Below are 18,395 nucleotides of genomic sequence, written 5' to 3'. Positions count from 1 at the left end.
TTCCCATCTCACCAATATCCGCTCTACCATGAACTCCTCATTTCTAGACTGTGAGTTCCTTGAAGGCAGGAACTGATTTTCCTCCTCGTGGTAACCACCAGGAGCTTACAGTAGACACTGTTTTAATAGGACGCACAGAAGTTAAGTGGACAGTTATGGGACTGCCGTAAAGTCTGATGGCCGCTACTGCTGTGGTTTAAACTCCCTGACATTCAGGCTGCCCGGTTACTTGCTCTTTGCTTCCACTGGCCCTAAACAGCCGTTGGCGCGGTGACGAGTACACTGGGGTACTCAGTAAAGACACATTGATGGGTTGATTTCACTTTGTGATGACCTTGTACATTTTATGCTTTATTCACAAAAGAGAAGCATGTCCCCAAAAGTGTTTCATGGGATAAAAATTAAACAATGAGATTTCCCCCAGAAGTTTCCAGATTTAAGTCAATTTGGGGAAACGTGGATTAAATCAAGTTAAAGAGGTTCTCTCTCATTAATTTGAGCCTGTACCATGCCTAACTAAGAGGAACATGTGGCATTTCCAGAACGTTCCATATGACTGAACATTTGGAGTTTTTGTTTATTGACGGATTTTTTTTATTTTTTATTTTTTTATTTTTTGCAAGTGAATTGTGTTCTTTGTAACTTCAATTATATATATTTTTTTTAATTTGGGTAAAAACTTCCAAGAGAGATTATTTTTCTTCTTTTTAATATCAATGATGAAACAATTTTAACACTCATCCTAAGAAAAGGCCTGTGATGACTGGGCTTTCAAGTAAGACAGGATCAAATTCTGACTCTCCAACATAGCACTTGAGCAGGTACATTGTTATTACATGAGATCTGTTTCCTCACCTGGAGAGTGGGGAGAGCAATGGCCCCCATCCCTTAACAGCTGAAGAAGAAGATTACGTGAGATGAACACATGCCAAGAGAAATATAGGACTTGCTTAGTAAGAATTAATTATTGAGGAGCCACGGAAAGACAATCCTCTTCCTCACCCCTATATACAATTGACTGGTTCTCCCTTTATTTCCCCAACTAATCAGTAGGTCTCTGTCCGGTCATCTGGATTCGTACGTTACAGGTAAGTTACACGGCTCTGCACAGGGACTTCCTCTCGTATTTGCACGCTCCCTGGTTGGGTGCCACGAAGCACCACGTAGGAAGCCGCATGGATCTGACTTGGGGGGAGGCGCTGGAGGGACCACGGAACAGGTGCTCCCACGGCGCGTATCTTGTCATCCAGTCTTGCTCCTGAGCTCACGTCCAGGCCGCCATGTATGTCAGGAAACACTGGCTGTCCGAGAGACCCTAACTCGCACCAGCAAAGGCAACATGTGACGTGTTGGCTCAGAACCAGGGAGGAGGCTTGGGTGGCTGAGCCGACCAGGCAAGGGCTGGAGGAACCAGGAGCTCAGGGCACCGAATTGGGGACTCAACCCAAATTTTCTCTCTTCCCGTTTCCACTTCTTCTTGGCATCTTTCATACTTCAACTAGCAGGAGAAATGGGCCTCCGGTAGCCTCCACCGGATAGCGTTCCGGCTCAATGAACCCAGTGGCCGAGGGTAGCTACTTTCCCAGCCACTCGACGCTAGTCCCAGGATAAAGACAGCACGACCAGCAGCCCTCCTCCGGGCCAGGGTCTGCCTGGTGGGCCACCCCGGCTGCCGAGCGGGTGCAGGGCTGTGACCGGCTCGGCCCAGGTGGCGTCCCCACTCCACGTCAGGGCAGCTGGTGGGGAAGAGGAAGGAAAGTCTCTTGCTGGTCTCCTACGCTCTGGTTGAAAAGCCACAACCCCAGCTCACCGCGTTTCTCTGCAACGCACCTGGGATACTCCTCCATCTTTTGAGGGGGCGAATGCTGTCAAGAAATGGATCCTTTTATTCGTCACATTTTGCATTCCTTCTTGTTTTTTGGTGTGTTTTTTTTAATATATTTTATTGATTTTTTACAGAGAGGAAGAGAGAGGGATAGAGAGTTAGAAACATCGATGAGAGAGAAACATCGATCAGCTGCCTCCTGCACACCTCCTACTGGGGATGTGCCCGCAACCAAGGCACATGCCCTTGACCGGAATTGAACCTGGGACCCTTGAGTCCGTAGGCTGACGCTCTATCCACTGAGCCACACCGGATTCGGCTCCTTCTCGTTTTCGTTTCACGGTGAATAGTCATAGTGGCAGCTGGCTTGCCTGTCCAGGCCCCTCCTCTGGGCTCACCCAGCAACAGCACGCAACACACACACACACTGTCTGTCTGTCCTTCCTCGGAGGCTGAGCCGCAGGCTCGAGGCCTGAGTGATCGGCTCAGTCACTGGGAGATTCGGAAAGAGAAAGCCCAGGACACGGCTGGCTCATGACCTGCTGGTGCTCACCAGTCGCCCTGCATGACGAGCGTGGCAGAGGAGACAACAGTCACCCTCCACGAGTGCTTGCGTCCTAGGAGCTGCTGCCTGTCCTAGCAAACCCGTCTCAGCCACGGCTTGGCCCGGAACGCGGCCAGGCCCAACCTAAGCTCCGGCCCGTCAGGACCAGCAGTGGCCACGTGGCAGCACCACCCGGAATCCGTGCCATCGCTCATCTAGGCGTCATCGAGCCCACTCCTCCCGCCCCCCGCGCGCCAGCCCACGGGAGTGCTGACGTTAGCAGGCTTCCAACAAGACGCTTGCCAACTCTAGCCGCATCTTCTCTCTTCTGTCTAGGTTATTTGAGGTGTGGGCCTGTCTAATAGCAGAGAGAGAGAGAGAGAGAGAGAGAGAGAGAGAGAGAGAGAGAGAGCAGGTGATTTGAGAGAGAGAGGGAGAGACAGAGGAGGAGGAGGAAGGAGGAGGAGGAAGGACAAAGGGAGGAAGACAGGAAGAAAGGAGTGTTCCGTCCAGCGTTGTCGCGATGGCAGCATCGGCTGAAATGCGGAGCTGCACCGAGCGCTGCTCCCGAAGCCACGGGGTCGTTTTCCACTCGGGTTTTGCTTCTGTGAAGGTGAAGGCGCTCGGGGAGAGGCTCTCGCCGGCTTCCGGGCAGCACAGCAGGGAGACCACCTTCCTTTCCTGCGTTCCGACCCCTAGGAGCTGCCCCAGACTCAGTGCCCGGGGCCGGAGTCTCTCTTCTCTTGGGGTGTCTCCCCGCTCCCCGCCCGGTGCAGGGAATGCTTTGTGTTGCAAACCATCACTCTACCTGTTTCAGCTTCATATAGTTTGGGAGTAAAACGTGTAACAGGACCAGGAAATGGGATTAATAGTGCTGCCACGTGTTACCGCCATGGGCAAGGGGTTACAGAACAACTTAGTGCGGGTAAACTCCGTACGATCGTCTTCTTCTCCCACCTTCTAGAAGTGAATCATCCATGAAAAGGTTGTCAGAGGGCAACGTCTGACAAGTCAAAGTGTAAGTACCAGTGGCGTGGACAATAGGCAGTGACTTCAAGAATTAACAGAGCCAACTCATGATGCTCGGGGTGTGCCTTGGAAATTCCTCCTGCTGCCAGCCTGCGTGGGGAGCCCGCCGCCTGTTCCCCCTGGATGTGCGACTTCGGCCTCTTGCCGAGCGGAGTCCACACTGCGGCCCCTGCCTTTGGACTTGTCCACTGACTTGCTTTGGCCAATCAGTCGCTCATCGGTACGATCAAGCAGAAGCTTGAAATGCGCTAGTGTGGCTGGACTTGGTCTTACGCACTTGAACCATCACCATGAGAGGAAATAACCTGGGCAACATGCTGGTTCCGGAGGATGAGAGACACGTAGGGCAGACCCCGTTTCAACCTGCAACTAGGAGCCAAGCCCAGTGTGGCCCAGACTAGATCAGGCACAGGCACCTGAATAAGAATAAAAGATCGCTGGTTTAAGCCATGGAGTCTGGAGGGAATTTGTTACTCGGCACTACCGTGGTCTCTGGTGACTGATACAAACAGTAAAGACAATAGAAATCAACAAAAATGATGCACACGGCTCACCAGGCCATTGCTGGTACAAACTAGAGAACTATGAGCTCCTTGACAAGAACACCTGTACAACCACCAGCAGCTTTATCCCTACAAAGACACCTTCACGCCTTCATGGTGGTCCCAGTGTGTCAGGCTCAGCCCCCGCCTTCTAAGCTGGACGGACATCCCGAAATTAAACTTGCTGTAAAGTTGAATTATTTACCTCTGAATGGTTAGGTGAGGTGGTGTGCCTGGAATCCACAGCACAGTGTTGAGAGTGTTTATCTCTGGGCTGGGGTGGTCTTATGGACATTTTAATTTCTTTCTCCTTATTTTAAATTTTCAATAATAACGTGGATTATTGGCATAATTTTAAAAGCAGTTCAGTTTATTTTTAGAAGGACAAATTTAGCCTGATTTTTCAAATGACAGATTTTTAAAGTGGTCATCTGTTTCCCGTGGGAATTTCAGAACAGCAATAAAGAAGGAAAAGCTAACATGGCTGCCCTTCGGTAGTCTGGCATTTATTTTACTGTGACTGTCTTTCTCAACTCCAACAGACTTTTTAACGCGCTTCTGTAAGACCCTGTTTCCAGGGTGGGGGTTCGTATTGTTCCCGGGGTGTCTGCGGGAGGCTCTGGAACAGGCTCTGTCTTCCCAGGACTTCCTCTTCCCTGTCAACTCCCCCCCAAACCCCAGCCCTTTCACCTGCTGGCACTTCGGGGATGGCATCACCTCCCCTCTGGGCACTGGCAGGGGTCACGTGATCTCAGGCACAAAGCACGGAGGCGGAGTGTGCATGAGTCACAGGGGGAAGTTCAGCGAGCATCGCCCTGTGGTTAGTGGTTAGTGGTTAGGCAAGAGTCTGCTTACACAAGTGACGGCTGCATCAGCCCCTTTGGGGTCAGCATGCTGGGCCCCAACAGCACCCCTCATTCCTGAGACTCTTTAGCAGGATCTCTCTCTCTCTCTTCCTCTCTCTCTCTCTTACACTTCTTTCCATTTTCCTTATCTTCCCTTCTCTCTTTTCCATTTGAACGCAAGTATTTGGGATTTGGTTTTGATTCTGATTTTAATAAGTGGGGGGTCGGGGTTCTGCTCCGCCGCAAACTGCCTGGTTAGGGCTAGAGAGCATCCTCGCCCTCTCCCTGAGGCTCAGGGCCTTAGAACCAAAGCCAGGAAAACAGTTCTCTGCTTTGTATGTCACATCCCTGAGCGTTTTCACATCCCTGAGCGTTTTCACATCCCTGAGCGTTTTCACATCCCTGAGCAGAGGCAACAGGCCCCCAGAGGTCTCAACAGCTCCTGAAAGGGCTGGTGGGAAGGAGACAGAAAAGGGAAAATAAATGAGGGACAGGGAGGCACGGGGGTATGTTTCTACACTAGTTTTTACAAGACAGCATTCCGCTTCCTTCTTGCAGGAAGGCCTACCTTTCCCTCCCCGGCTGCTGCTTCCTCAGCTGGAGGGGCCGGGCGCGGCTGGAATGGGCTTTGGTGGGAACAGGAAGGCAGCCGGCTCCGGCACCCCCACAGCACCTGGCCCCCCGCACCCGCCTCTCCGCGGGACTCGGGGCTCTCCTGCCCAGGCCCTCCCTCTCAGCTCGCTGGTGGGAAGCGCGCTCACTGGCCTCTCGGCCCCTCGGAAGCAGCCCCTCTGTGTCCGGTGCCTCGCTGAGAGCCCGTCTGCCCTGTCTGGCCCAACATGCCATGTCCTGAGGAGACCCCGCAAGGCTTCCCTGCAGCATCTGAATGCCCCCGGACTCCCAGCCCCCAGCCTCCCCCTTCCCTAGCGCGCTCAGAGTCACGTGGCTCAACCTCCATCTCCACGCCCAGTTGCTCTGACTTGTTCTGTCTTTTTGTTATTATTGTTATTATTGATTTCAGAGAGGGAGAGAGAGGGAGAAAGAGACAGAATCATCACTGATGAGAGAGAATCATCCATCCACTGCCTCCTGCATGCCCCCCACTGGGGATCTGAGGCCCCTACCCGGGCACGTGCCCTGACCGGAATCAAACTGTGACCTCCTGGTTCATAGGTCGACACTCAACCACTGAGCAAACCGGCCAGGTGTGTTCTGTCTTTTTACATCAGGCAACTTCTACTGTTACTTAATGATGTATGGCAGTGGAGTCGAGCACTTTGAGGAGGAGTATCGTCCGATGTCCTCCCCATCATCCAACTGGGATTCTCAGCGTGGATTTTAGTGTAGAACAGTGGTCGGCAAACTCATTAGTCAACAGAGCCAAATATCAACAGTACAACAATTGAAATTTCTTTTGAGAGCCAAATTTTTTAAACTTAAACTTCTTCTAATGCCACTTCTTCAAAATAGACTCACCCAGGCTGTGGTATTTTGTGGAAGAGCCACACTCAAGGGGCCAAAGAGCCGCATGTGGCTCGCGAGCCACAGTTTGCCGACCACGGGTGTAGGATATTAGTGTAGGCTCATGCTTATCTCACATACCTCTTTCCATTTCACACATTTCTTTCTCAGCACCAATTTTTAAGAAATAATCTGGGGTTTTTTCCTGAATATTATTTGCCTGTCATGGGCTACCTCATACACCATCTGAAAGCATGATCAAAATAACCCTATTTGTGAATACTTTTATTTGGGCTTGTTTGTTTAATGAAGGAGACGTTAACAGAAAAGTCTCTAAGTGTCAAGAAACTGCCAAGGAAAATGTTTCCTGAGCTGAACTTATCCAGAGTTCTCCATTGAAGCATAAAATATTTTATAAAGAAACTAGAGGCCTGGTGCATGAAAATTCATGCACTGGAGGGGGGGGCCCTCAGCCCACTCTGCCCCCTCTCACAGTCCGGGAGCCCTCAGGGGCAGGAGGCGACCCAGCGATCAGGGGAAGGCAATGCCCCCATCACACCTCTGCTGCTGCCACTGCCGGCAGCACAAGCCTCGGCCGGTTACCTGGTTACCTGAGCCTCGGGCAGCTCTGGGCAGCCGCCATCCAAGGCTTGCCTGCACCTCAAGCCAGCCCTCGGCAGCTGGGGGGCTGAGGCCAAGTCCAGCTGCACCATGCGCCTGCTGCTACCCGCCCCCCCACCCCCCGCTGGACTGAAAGGACTTGGAGACTCCAGTGGGGCTGAGGGACTGGGCGCTGCCATCTTGTGGCTGTGGGCACCACCATCTTTGAGGGTGTGGCAGTCAATTAGCATATCCCCTCCTTACTGGCTGTGGGTGCCGCCATCTTTTGCGAGGGTGTGACAGTCAATTAGCATATTCCCTCTTTATTAGATAGGATGTGCTAGCCCAGCCATTCCTAAGAACCAGGAGGTCACAGTTCAATTCCTGGTCAGAGCACATGCCCAGGTTATAGGCTCCATCCCCAGTGTAGGATATGCAGGAGGCAGCCAATCAATGATTCTCTCTCATCATTGATGTTTCTCTCCCTCTCCCTCTCTCTCTCTCTCTCTCTCTCTCTCTCTCTCTCTCTCTCTCTCCCACTCCCTTCCTCTCTGAAATCAATAAAAAATATATTAAAAAAAAAAAAAGAAATGTGCTAACCAAATAACAGCTAACCAAGGTACCTTAGCCCAGCTCTGTATGCTGGTGTGGATATCACGGACTTGGGAAGAGATGGTTTCTGGAATGCAATGACTGAAAGAGAAGCCCCTGTATCGTGCATATATGCAGATGCTGAAGCAGGAGGAGCAAGATTAGCACAAAGGAGAGGTTCCGCCCTTGGGGTGGTGACGCCACAGCGATTTCTTTGCAGCAAAGGCCCTTCCAACATCAAGTGCAAAGATCCATGTGCTCAGTGAGGCCGCGTGGCCTGAGCTTTGAAGAGCGTGGAACTAATTCCCAGGAAGCTTGTACAGAGTCCATTTACCGCATCCCAACAATCACATTTGCAGGGACCTCTGTGAGTTAAATCTCTCTGTATTCATCTGGTAATATCTTTAATCCTGTCTTTTTAGAAAGTCAATTTGAGACATTTTTTAAAAAATGGGTAAGACACGGGTATAAACGTTGAAAAAATTAACTGGCAAGGCAAAGTAAAACCCATTCACTCATTCAGTCCGTCAGTTGTGTATGAACAAACATGATTTGCTTCAATACGAATACAGCCTCTTGGGGGTTAAGCGGACAATTCTTTTATCAATATTCCTCAGTCTTTCCTAAGTAAGTCTCTAGTTTACCTTCCCAAGGAAACTCCAGGTTCCCAGAGGAAAGGTCTATAAGTCCTACTTCTTTTGACGCCTTTATAATCTTGGTGACCATGCACTATTAGATGGATGCTTATAACTATCACAGAAACATAAATCTTTCAGAAAACATTTTCCATCACGTTCTCATTTCCGGGCCTATGCTATGCTCTGGGGGACGCAGAGAGTAATACGCTGCCGGCCGTGCAGCAGGCTCCTTGGAGGGAGAGTGAAAATCTGTGCGCTGGAAAGGCTGCAGACACTGCGATATAAATCTCACAGGAAAGAGCTATTTGTAGAGGCAATGTTCTCAGGCCCAGGCTCGAGTCACTGAGATTCAATTCTGGCCTCAGCACTGGCTTCTTTCGGGACTCTGGGAAAATTACTTCAGCTCCTTAAACCCCCGTTTCCTCGTCCTTAAAATAGAAATGATAAATAGTCCTTATCTCACAGGATTGGTATGAGAGTTAAAAGGGATTAGGCATTGATTAAATTTCCCCAGTGCTCTGCATTGCCAATGTTAGTCTTTGCTCAAGAATCAAATGGGGAGACAGCAATTTATCTCTGAAGAAAATTTCCCATTGGTGGTCTACAAGGAGGTCTGAAAAATTCCATGCCTAGAAGTATGAAAGGCTAAGAGCAAACTTTTTTTTTTACGTACAATTTTTTAAAAATCTTTCTAAATAGCAAGGAGTTCTACAATCATCGTCAACAGATAAACAAATTGAAAAAAAATTATTAGATTCATATGCAGCAGATAGAGAGGTCATTCTTAAACTTACAAATTATCAAGAAAACAGTGAAGAACCCAATATAAAAAGGGTAGATGTCATGGACAGCATTACATAGAAAAAGAGAAAGAGAAACGAATTAGCAAGGAATAGGTGAAAAGATGCTCAATCTCATTGATAGCTCACGGCATTGGACTCCCATTTTTCAACTAATATAACGGCAACACTTCCATTTATAAAACCTCGTCTTGTTGGCAGCTGGAGAACAGGGCTTTGCTCGAGCACCCTTAAGGAACGTGCACAGTAATTAAATCTTTTGGTGAACCATTTAGTGGCCTCTGTGGAAACCAGCAGTGTCTATTCTCTTTGACAGGGAAAACCCGGGGATACGTTTGTAAAAGTCAGGGCAGGGATGTTCGCTGCCGTGTGGCTTGCTGTTGGCGAGGGCGAATTGGAAACAAGGTAGATGCCCAGGAGCAGGGGACTGGCCGGATAAACAACAGCACATCTGTGCAATGCGCTGGGCAGGAACTCAAGGCCTGGGCTAGAGATATTGCTGTTCTGAAAAGAGTTTTAACACACATTCGTAAGTGATAACATCACGGCTCATGAAAAAAAATAGTACATATACTAGCACGGTACACGGCTATGTTTCTTTTCAATTTAAAATTTTCCCATCATCATTTATCCCCTCTATGCCCTGTCGCCCTCCACCTATCCCCTCCACCTACACTGCTTTTTCAAAAAGGGAATCTATAATAATAAAAGCGTGATATGCTAATTAGACCAGACATCCTTCCGGAAGAAGCTGGGGCTGCCCGGATCCCGGGTGCCAGAGGGAAGCCGGTGCAGGCAGCCGGGGGAAGGAAGGCCTACTCTTGCATGAATTTCGTGCATCGGGCCTCTGGTGTAACACATAAAAAGGTGAACATGAAATTGTTAACAGTGCTTTCCTCTGGGTAATAAAACTATAGGTAGGGGAAAAGAAGATACTTATTTTTCATTTTAAACCCAATGAGTTATTCAAATTGAATGCCATGGAATTCATTGTTTTCATAATCCTATCTAATAAAAGGGTAATATGCAAATTAACCATCACTGCTACACCCACAAGTCACACCCACCAGCCAATCAGGAGCAAGTATGCAAATTAACCCAACCAAGATGGCTGCGGCCACGGGGCGAGCAGGAGGCTTGGGTTTCCCCGGGTAATGGAGGAAGCCAAGCTTTCCACACAACCTGGCTGGCCTAGGCCTCCACTCAAGGCTACAAAGTTTCAATTATAGAAGATAAATAAATCCCAGATACCAGGGCCTCTGCTTGGGTCGCCAGGGAGTGTGGCCAGCCTGCAAACCACCACAGGCCCCTCGCCCAGGCCGCCCCATGCCCCAAGGGAACCCCACCCTGATCCGGGACACCCTTCAGGGCAAACCAGCTGGCCCCCACCCCTGTACCAGGCCTCTATCCTATCTAATAAAAGAGTAATATGCAAATTGACTGTCACTCCAACACACAAGATGGCTGCCCCCATGTGGTCAAATATGGCTGCCCTCATGTGGACAAAGATGGCTGCCACAAGATGGCCAGAAGGGGAGGGCAGTTAGGGGTGACCAGGCCTGCAGGGGAAGGCAGTTAGGGGTGACCAAGCCTGCAGGGGAGGGCAGTTAGGGGCAAACAGGCTGGCAGGGGAATAGTGAGGCATCAATCAGGCTGGCAGGGGAGTGGTTAGGGGGTGATCAGGCTGGCAGACAGAAGTGGTTAGGGTCAATCAGGAAGGCAGGCAGGCAAGCAGTTGGGAGCCAGCAGTCCTGTATTGTGAGAGGGATGTCCGACTGCCCGTTTACTGGGATCAGGTGTAAACGGGCAGTCGGACATCCCTCAAGGGGTCCCAGATTGGAGAGGGTGCAGGCTGGGCTAAGTGACACCCCCTCCCCCATGCATGAATTTCGTGCACTGGGCCTCTAGTAAAATTAATAATTAAATAAACACTGGCACACATTTTAAGTACTTGGGATATAAATTAAACATTAACACAATATACCTCTAAAGGGTTAGCAATGACTGTGCTGAGATTGGACTACAGGACCCTCATCTGCCACAGCGTTTAGCCAACCTGTACCATCAGCATCGGTTCTTTCTGAGAACATTTACAGCTGCCTCGTCTAGGCTTTCAGGAGTCCTTTGGTATTTTATTTGGTTCCTTTCCTGCCGGGATTAGCAGTTTCAGGCCTCACCTCAGACTGCTTACTCTCCTTTCTGGCCGGTGAAATGCGTCCTCTTAAAAATAATTACCTTTTTTTGGTGCCTTTTGGAGGGTTTTTGCACTCAGTCTGGTTCTTCCCGCCTGGTTAGCCTTTTCCTCTCAGAAGGGCTGGCCCTGACAGGCCGCTTTCTCCAAAGCCCGCCTCTCTCTGTGGCTGTTTGCTTTTTGGCTCATAATCAAAAAGGGAATCTCCGGTTTGTTTTGTCCTAGAGAGGAACTCCGTGAAGGCGAATAGGAGATGCATTGAAGATATAAACCCTGCACAAACCCCAACATGGAGGCTGTCACGCAAAGACACTGGCGCAGTTGGTGTGGCCATCCCTCCCTCACGCCCAGCAATCTTCCTTGTGAGTGGCTCTGCCTTTCGTTCTGTAGACGGGATGCCCCTCAGCACCGGGCACTGCTGTGAGCAACTCCACTCCGCACCCTGAGTGGCGGGGCTTCGCCCCCAGGCGAGGCTTCTTGGGGGGACTGCAGGATGAGGTCCCTGGGATCGCGGCTTGGGGTGGGGGGTCGCGCTGGCCCTCCGGGGAGCGAATGCGTCTTTAATTATTGACAGGTTCACACAGACCCTGGCAGGTCTGAGAACACCAGCTCGGCAGCTAACTGACAGTAGCATGAGACGGTCCTGCTCGGGGAAATCCGTGGAAGCTGGTGCCCACGGGAGGGCGTCTCTGCAGCGCCCGCGTCTCCCGCCGCTGCCCGGCTGATGCTGGGCACCAGGGACCGCAGGCCAGGCCACCCTGGAATGGAGGCCTCTGACATTTCTGCATGGAGCTGAGAACCAGATGCATCTGGAATATACTGGGACATCTCCTAGCTGAGAGCCAAAGCGGCTGAAGGGAAACCACCCCCTCATTTTAAAGTAGAGTTTAAATTATGAAAATATAACAGCTCCATCATGTAAAGTAGTTAGGTGCACACACTACAGATGGAAATAAAGGCAGAAGGCTTTCTTTTCACTCCTGCGTCCATTTTTCCTTCAGTCTCTAAGGGAAATAGCTTAGCGTGAAGGCCTCCAAACAATATGTGGTGGTGTGTATGTATGTGTGTGTATGTGTGTATACATGTGTATGTATGCATGTGTGTATGTGTATGTGTACGTGTGCATGCATGTGTGTGCATATATGTTTGTATACATGTGTGTGTTTGTATTTGTATATATGTATATGTGTGTGTATCTGTGAGTGCATGTGTGTATGTTTGCATGTGTATATGCATATGTTAAATATTTATATATAACATATATACTGGTATCATATAAAATATACAGTACATGCATGTATACACAAACAAATGAAATTTCCTAAACATATGGGTCTGAAAATGGCTCAAAATAAATTCGGACTGGGACATCCAGGCACATGTGAGATTCAAAGGCAACCTCCTTTTGTCAGGTCAATAAAACTTGGGGCCTCCCGGCTCTGCTCCCCTGACTTCTGTTCTAGAGGAACCCCAACGGCAGAGGAAACGGGATGGAAATGCACGTGGGGCACTGGAAGTGCATGGAGCGGCTCCCACCCACACGCTCCGAACGGGGCAATGACCTCCGCGGCCACGGCAGGTTTGAGTGGGAGGACCCCGTGCCAGGTCCTGGTTATGGTCATTGGTGCGGGAAGGAGCTGATCAAACCCGCTGATCAAATAAGAAGAAAGCACAGCTTTTTCATTCACTGCCACGGAGGAAAACGGAGCCCTCCTGGGGTAGAGCGGGCATTCGGGAGGACAGAGCATTTGCATTGTGTGGTCGCTAGCCTCTGGGCTCTTGACTGGCATCTACATTCCCCTCTTTACAGGGGCCAGTTTGAGTTATGCTTTTGTGTTGCTTGCAGCCGACATCATGGGAATATATTAGTGCTAAAATGTTCTATCAGAATTAATCTGTGCTGGTATCTGCCAAAGTGTTTAGGGGAATGCTTGTGTGCTAACTTCTTGGTAAGTGGAACAGTCCATGTTTAAATTCATTTGGAAAATACTGAGGTTAATGCCTTATACTTTTAGCGATTTGCAAAGCACAGAAAATATTAAACACTTCAAGAAGTAAAAATTATGATTATGCCCATAGTTTTTTGTTTTTATAAACTATATGTTTCTTTTTTCATGTAATATCTATTTGTAATATCTATTGCAAACCTGTAAAAAAGCCACTTCCTAGAATTGAAAAATACGGTTCCAGATTTTTGGTATAGTTTTATGTTCCACTTTTCCCACGAGGTTAGGATCAGCATTTTTAGTCAGGACATTGGGACCCAAACACCCCAGTCTCTAGAATGTGAGTTTATTACTTTTTTTTTTTTTTTTTTAGTCTAAACGTATTTTCTATTGAATCAAAAACATGAGGTCTACCTAGGTATAGTTTTAAGAACAACCAGGCTTAAGATACGTGTGGTCTTTATCTCAATTCCACTTGTTGGATTTTGTTCATTCTACCTGATGTGACATTGATTATATCTTAACTTAAAAAGACAAATGTTTGCCGAGCCAGTTCCGTTCAAATGTCTGGATTTTTTTTAAGTATAAGCCACAGAAACCTCACATGTCTGACTTTCACCGTAAAGAAATGTATCACAGAAACACCGGGGTGCTTGAGGAATTGTTGACAAGGTTGGCAGGCGCACCAGACACAAAGCTAAGTGCCAGGAACACGCCCCAAACAAAGCGGCGGAGTCTGCAGAGGAAACCACCCGCCCACCAAGCTCCCCCCTCCCCCCCCCCCCCCACCCCGCAGCCGTAGCCCCACCTGCTGCTCCACCCGGGCCAGCTGCAGCCACCGCCGCCCGCACCACAGACGCTCAGCAGCTGCTGCCCTGCCTCCACCAGACACAGAGACGCTCTTTTCCTCTCTGTGAGTGTCTAAGCCCAAGTCCCGCCAGGCGAGCAGATGGGCAGAACGGAGATCACACGCTTGGGCCCTAGCTGCAAAGGAGGCTGCGAAAGCCAGCGATGGCCTTCCAGCTTCTCCAGCAAGAGGGGTGTCTTGCTCCCATGACACTGACGGGCGGGCGACTTCCTCAAACTCGGAACAAACTTCACGTGATGACACATGTCCTTGCCCTGGCTGGCTCGGGATCGGCGCACACTTTCACTTCTCCAGGAAAACACCAAAGCCCTCACTCCCCGCCAACAGGATGCAGCTGCTTCTCCAGGTGAACACTCACCCGCACTCTTCCACAGGAGCCTCCCAACCATCTCCCCCGTCCCCGCGCCCTCGCCGCGGCCAGAACTCCAGGGGATGCCCACTCCTCCCTGAGTCCATCACCGTATTATCTTGATATTTCGCCATGTAGGGCTTCACAATTAAGTTAATTCCCCCAATACATCCCACATGAAAAAGAGGGAGGAATGGAGAGGAGAGGAGAGGAGAGGAGAGGAGAGGAGAGGAGAGGAGAGGAGAGGAGAGGAGAGGAGAGGAGAGGAGAGGAGAGGAGAGGAGAGGAGAGGAGAGGAGAGGAGAGGAGAGGAGAGGGAAACACAGTTAAGATATATAAGGACATACAAGACGATGCAAGGAAGAAGATGCAGGTGGAAGCCAAGGCCCTGGTTTGGGCCCAGGTGCCCTCAGATAACACACTGCTCGTCACCGTTCCACAGTGAAGGAGCTCAGACCCTCACTCCTGGCGGGAATGTCCTTCCTCGTCTATGAGCATATGCTGTCTGTGGTCATCCTAAACTTATTTTACTTAGAAAATGAATAGACTTTATTTTTTAGAGCAGCTTTAGGTTTACAGAAAAACTGTGTAGAAAGTACAGAGTTCCCACACATTCCCTTTTTGTCCCCCACCCTTCCACCCCTGCTCAGGTTGTAGGGAGCAGCTATAGGGTTAAGCCTCGGACTGACCTGTTGGCAAAGCCACAAACAAGTCCCAGCTGAGAGGGCACAGTCCTCTTAGCATAATTAAGCTTGACCTTATGACCCCCCCTAGATCCTTCCTGGGTAGCTAATGGGCTGTGGGAGGGGCAGCAAGTGCTGCCAAAACAAATGAAACTCACAAGAACATTGTAACTATGGTGACCACGACCTTGTTTACCTCTGGCTATAAAATAAGGGCTCAGCTTGCCGTCTGGATCTTTCTCTGTGGCCTCAGCCAGGCACAGGAGATCCAGCTAGACCCAGCTTATTCTCTTTGTCTGTCTTTTCTTCAATCCTTTACTGCCTTCCCTCAGGCTCGCCGAACCCTTGGCTGTGCTGGCACGGCACACAGGTTCCCCCATTTTAAGCATCTTGCATTGGTGTGGGACACCTGTTAAAACTGATTACCTAAACCTGGCTCGATATTATTAACTGAAGTCTGTATTTACATCAGGGTTCGCTCTTGGTGACGGGCAGATCTATGGATTTGGCCAAATGCTTCCTGTCCTGCCTCTACCGTTGCAGAGTCCCGAGAACAGCTTCATCGGCCTAAACTTCCCCTGCCCCTCGCCTATTCCCTCCCTCAGGTCCTGGCAGCCACTGATGTGTCACTGTCTCCGTAGTTCCCAGAAGGTCATGTAGCTGAAATACTACAGGACACAGCTTTTCCAGGCTGGCTTCTTTCATGTAGTAAAATGCATTTGTTCCCTTGTTTCCTCCAAGTCTTTTGTGGCTTCATAAGTCTGTTTTTTTTAATCACTGAATAACATCCCATTGTGTGGATGTACCACTGTTTATTTACCCATCCACCTACTGAAAGGTATCTTGGTTGCTTCCAAGTTTTGTTAATTAGTCTTCATTAATTTTTACCAGAGTACTTGACAGAATTAGTAGCCATCCAAGGGAATACCCTGGGTTCTTCCCACTTTTCTCAGAAATTGCAACTTTAATTCCCCTCTGGAGTCAAGGTTCAGTACCCAGCCAACAAAGGGCCCACCTCTTCATTTTTTTATTGTTTCTCCGGGGGCAGGAGAAGCCCGAAAAGGCCACATGCCATGGAATAGTGCTGTGGCTCTCCCCTGGGGTGCGCGTTCAGCAGAGCTGAGGGCTCAGAGACAGGAGACAAACATTGGGAAAGGATCAGTAGTGGTCACGGTGAGAGGTGTCCCTCTGGCATCAATAACCCCAGTCAGAGATCCCTGTGTGTGCGCTGTGGGGGACACATACACGCTCACACCTGGTCAGTGGTTCAGAACGCACACCACCCCTCCAGCATGAACCTTGCAGGCCGTTGACTCTAAGTTGGCACTGAGCCGAGATGTGAATAAAACAGTCGCCATTCTGTAATGAGTTATTTTGGGGTGATAGAGTAAATGGTAAGACAGGCAAATCCAGTGATATTACTCTTTTGTTATAAAGTGAATTCCGTGCATGCAAACAATACAGAATCTGATACCATGGCAACATCGAAGGCGTTCACTATGCCCGCGGAGAGCGGTGCTCAGAGAAGCATGGCGCTGAGAGAGACAGTGCAATCCCTGAGTAACCTCTGTTCCCATTATCAACCCCCCTGATGCCATGGGGAGAGGAGTTCCCGTGTGACCAACAAGCCTGCCCACAGGGGAGCAGCTTCTCCACACAAAATATATGATGGGGTGCTCAGTCTTGGTCCCCATTGCCTGCGTGTTGGGCAGCGAACAGTCCTGCAGATGAACTGACTTTGGGGAGGGGTGTGGCATGTGGTTGAGCCTGTGCATCCTCTCGCCTGCCACCACCAAGGTTGCTTGTTCTCTAGGTTGTCTCTCCCCTTTCCACATGATTGATAATCATATAGATAGATGATAGATAGATAGATAGATAGATAGATAGATAGATAGATAGAGATAGAGATAGATAGATATATAGATATTATTGATTTTTTTTACAGAGAAGAAGGGAGAGGGATAGAGAGTTAGAAACATCGATGAGAGAGAAACATTGATCAGCTGCCTCCTGCACACTCCCTACTGGGAATGTGCCCACAACCAAGGTACATGCCCTTGACTGGAATCAAATCCGGGACCCTTCAGTCCGCAGACCGACGCTCTATCCACTGAGCCAAACCGGCTAGGGCAATTGATAATCTTCTTGACAGGAGTTTGCTGAACATTCACATTAAGCACAAACGTTCTCATCCTCTGGCCCATTCTCAGGGCTTCAACCACCTATTTCTTCCCCAAAATTCATTGCTATCCATCCTCCAGTCTTGTTCCTTCTAAGCCCCTAATCATTTAGCCAAATCATGAGTCACCACACTTAAATCAATGATAGTTCTCCTTGCAGGAATAGTGCACGACCAAGAGTATAGCCTGAGATTCTTTAAGACTGCACTCGAGTGGCTGCAATGCCTAAGCAACCTCCTTTTGGATGGTGTTGACAGCGACTTCTATAAATCAGGCTCAATGTTTGTCTCATTGATCATCTGGCGCTAGGGAGCTTACCGTGAGGACTGGGGAGGAGCAGCAGTGCCGAGTGAGCCCACGCAGCTTACTGGATCTTCAGGATCCATTTTGACTCAAGTCCACAGATATATTATTTCTACCTGCTGGTGGAGTAGACTAGTTAATTGAGTGGCATTTATTTCATCATAAGCAGTTCATGTGGTCACGTTTGTGCCATTGATAGGACTTCATTCTCTACAATGGCCCAGAATCGAATCAAGAGTTGTTTCTTTAAAGAAGAAGAAGAAGAAGAAGAAGAAGAAGAAGAAGAAGAAGAAGAAGAAGAAGAAGAAGAAGAAGAAGAAGAAGAAGAAGAATTATTTGCCCTAAATTCTGTGAACTTTGGAGGGGTACCCTAGACCATCAGTGTAAAGAAAATACTTTACTTATACTTATAATAAAGTATGTTAGAAGAGTACATGATGTAAACAAAGGCAACCATAGGACATGAAATCATGGGAATGTCAACAGGAAAACTCAGAATGGAAATTAACATAGTGCAATGATAAAGGAAGAAAAGATAGGCTACTCAGAATGAAGCTAACATAACAAGAATGAACTACTGAAAAATAAAGGCAAAGTTATACATTATAATCGGTAATTATTTATCTCACATTATCTCAGTTGGTTGTGCTCACTTATGAGCAATACAAAATCTTACTAACATAGCAATATTTGACTTTTACTTAACAAGAAGTCTTAAGGTAGTTAGTTCCAGGGTTGGTCTGGTGGCTCAGTGGCATCGTAAAAATCTAGTTTCTTTCCACCCTTTAACTCTGTCTTCTTTAGGGTATTGAATTTCATCATCCGGCTCATCACTCAGTTATAAATAGCTGCTTCCTCTCCTGACAACTCATCCTTTTTGAAAGTTTCCAAAGTAGGATGCTAAAGAACAGGGTACGAGGGTCTTCTCCTTTTTTACTAGGGGAGAAATCATTCCCAGAAGTCCCCCACATATTTCTTCTTATCTCAGAGGTCAGAAGAG

This window comes from Cnephaeus nilssonii (assembly GCF_951640355.1).
Source record: "Cnephaeus nilssonii genome assembly, chromosome: 2".
Lineage (NCBI taxonomy): Eukaryota > Metazoa > Chordata > Mammalia > Chiroptera > Vespertilionidae > Cnephaeus > Cnephaeus nilssonii.
Note: the sequence above shows the minus strand (reverse complement) of the source record.